Here is a 2,872-nt window from a genome sequence, read left to right on the forward strand (position 1 = left end):
TGTGTCTGCTCATGACAGCATCCCTCACCCGATCCAGCCATCTGTTTATTTTGGCTGCATCTCCTTCTTTATGCTCCCACTTCTGAGAGATGGTGAATAGTAGCTACTTCCTTTAATCAGCCAGAAGCCCTTGCTGCCTTGTCCATCGTAGAAAAATTGTCTCCGGATCTGTAGCAGCTTTCTCTTACACGGGAGAGAACATCAGGGCTCGTTTGCTCAGGAAAAGCAACAACAATCAAAACCTCCTGCTCTGTTTAGACCATTCTTCCTTTATGGATTGCAGTGCCCCCTAGCAAACCCACCAGGTTCTTTGCCAACTGCCAGCTATCTATCCACGCTGCTGATTCACGGCCTGTCGGCCTGGTGAGGGGTAGCAATGGGAGAGCTTTCCAGCCTTGGGGGGATGTATCTGCTTCCCTTTCTGCTCTAATGTACAGAGCGTCTTGCAGGAGGGGTGCCAGCCTGTATATCTGATGCTCTAACCTCAGTGCTGGTAGGTGTGGGATCACATGGGAGACCAGTTGGGTCAAATTCACTGGGATTTTGACACCTTCACCCCTCAGAGTTTCACTTTTCTGACTCCTGCTTTCAGGCAAAAAGAAAAAAAAAAAAAAAAACTCAGGCTCAGCTCAGCCTCAAGAATTTCCAAATGGACTCCCTTCCCTCCTTCTCAACCCCATCTCTCTCGTGTTGATAGACATGGCTTTTTAGACTCTGTGACCTCCATGTTCCTTGGTGTGGAAATGGGGTCAGAACTTTTGGCTAAAATAGCACCTGCTGGGGTCACGAACCCAGGCTGTTTCTGGTCTCCATGATGGAGACCAGAAATCCACTCAGGATGGGCCTGTCTCCAAAAAGCCTCCTCCTTGCTTAAGATAAAAGAAACAGCACTTCTATGCCAGCCAACATCTCAGATTGTCCTTTTAGCCTCTTGCTGTGGGGCAGGCACGGATTGAGAAATGGAAGACAGTCTCCTGCCAGGCCAAGGGCCCTGAGCGATTTGCAGGGGAGTAGATGGCTGGCGCCCGTCTTGACTCTATTCCTCTCTGTGGCTTGCTTCCTTCTTTGTTAGGAGACCTCAGCACATCAAAATATTAGTTAAGGAGATAACTTTAATCTGGGGACTATATGATGCTTATCTAAATCAAGAAAGGCAGCTAGAAGTTGTTTGCATCTGACCATAAATTATCCCCCAAGGCTATTCTTCTAGAATGAAAACCTGGTTTCGTGATTTGGGGCAGCCTTAAAGTATGCGTAATAGCAGAGAAAGAGCACTTACTGGGGAATCAGGAGCCTCCATTGCTAATCCTAGACTCGTTACTAACGATGCCACTTTGGGCAAATCACTCTATTTCTCTGGCTTCATTAGTGACCTCAGCAGGAGCAGTTTTAGTAGAAAAACTGACATCCTAATTGCCAAATCCATAGGCTAATTTTCATTCCTCATCCTACTTGACAACTCCATTGCACGTGGCACTCTTGACTGCTCTTTCCTTCTCAAAACTCTCTCTGCTCTCAGCTCCTGAGACCCTGCCTCTGTGAATCCTTCTCCCACCTCTCTCCCAACCCTTCATTGTCCTTTCTTGAACCCCTCTGTTCCCCCTCTGCCACCTGTCTGTTGCCTGCTGGTGTTCCCCAGAACTCCCCCCACTCCTCTTCTCATCACACATCCATTTCCTAAGTGATCCCATCCACTCCCACGCATCCAGGTACCACGTCTTTGCTGTTAACTGTCAAATCTCTGTTTCAGAACTCTGTCAGCCTCTCTCCTGATACCTTCCGGCTGCCCACAGGATGCCCCGTCTAGTTGCACGTCAAGCCCCTCAAACTCAGCCTGACCCAAACGAGCGTGTTGTCTTCTTGCCTCTGTCCTCCCCATCCCCCGAATCCTGAACCCTTGCAGCCTCTTCTGCCCTCTGTATTTCACTTCGACTCAGAAGCTAAATGGTCTTTCACGCTTCATTCTCCCTAACAAGGTGTTGCTGCCAAGTCTACCTGAGAGATGTTCCTACGTCTTCATGCCACTGCTGCTGCTCTGCTTCTTGTCCTTAGGGTCTGTCACCTGAATCTTTGAAATAGTACCCGAAATAGCTAAGAGTAGGCATAGCTGACATAACTGAAAGTGGAACTTGCCATGGCTTAACCAAACAGTTTGGTTCTTTTCTCATGCAGTAAGAAATCCAGATATAGAAGATCCAGAACCAATATGGCAGCCCCACGATGCCTCTAGGGACCCCAAGTTCCTTTTACCTTTCCATTCAGCCATCCTTGACACGTGGCTATTATCTATAGGCTTGTCACCTCATGCTCACAAAACGCTTGCTCCTCTTCCCCATCCACACTCCAGGTAAGAAGAAGGCGGAAGGGCAAAGGTCAAATGCCTCCTGAGTCAGCTTCCTTTCCAAGAGTTCTCCTGGAAGCTCCACCCAGTGACCTGCACTTACCTTCCCGTTGGCCAAACTGTGTCATGTGACCACTCTCTGCGAGGAAGACTGGGGTTGGTCATGGGAGTCTGGTTTGTTTGTTTTTAAGCAAGGCACATTGCCTCCAGTAATAAAATTGGGGCTCTGTTGAAAAGGAAGAAAAAAGGAACTCATACTGTCAAGCAAATAACTATCTGCAATCGCCTAGTCTTGTCCCCCAGCCATCAGAATCTTCACCCACTACTCTACCCTCTATTTCCCCGAAAAGAAATCTGACAAATTGTTCCCCAATTTTAAACATCTCTGTTCAATCCTCAGTGGCTACAGAATAAAGAACCAACACCTTGGCCCACAGTCTGGGCCCCATCTTCTTTTCTATGCTCCTCAATTGCATCACCACTCTCCTCCCCAGAACACACCTGTAAGATCCAAAGGACTGTGCACAGTTT

This window comes from Equus przewalskii, chromosome 22 (assembly GCF_037783145.1).
Source record: "Equus przewalskii isolate Varuska chromosome 22, EquPr2, whole genome shotgun sequence".
In the NCBI taxonomy this organism is placed as follows: domain Eukaryota; kingdom Metazoa; phylum Chordata; class Mammalia; order Perissodactyla; family Equidae; genus Equus; species Equus przewalskii.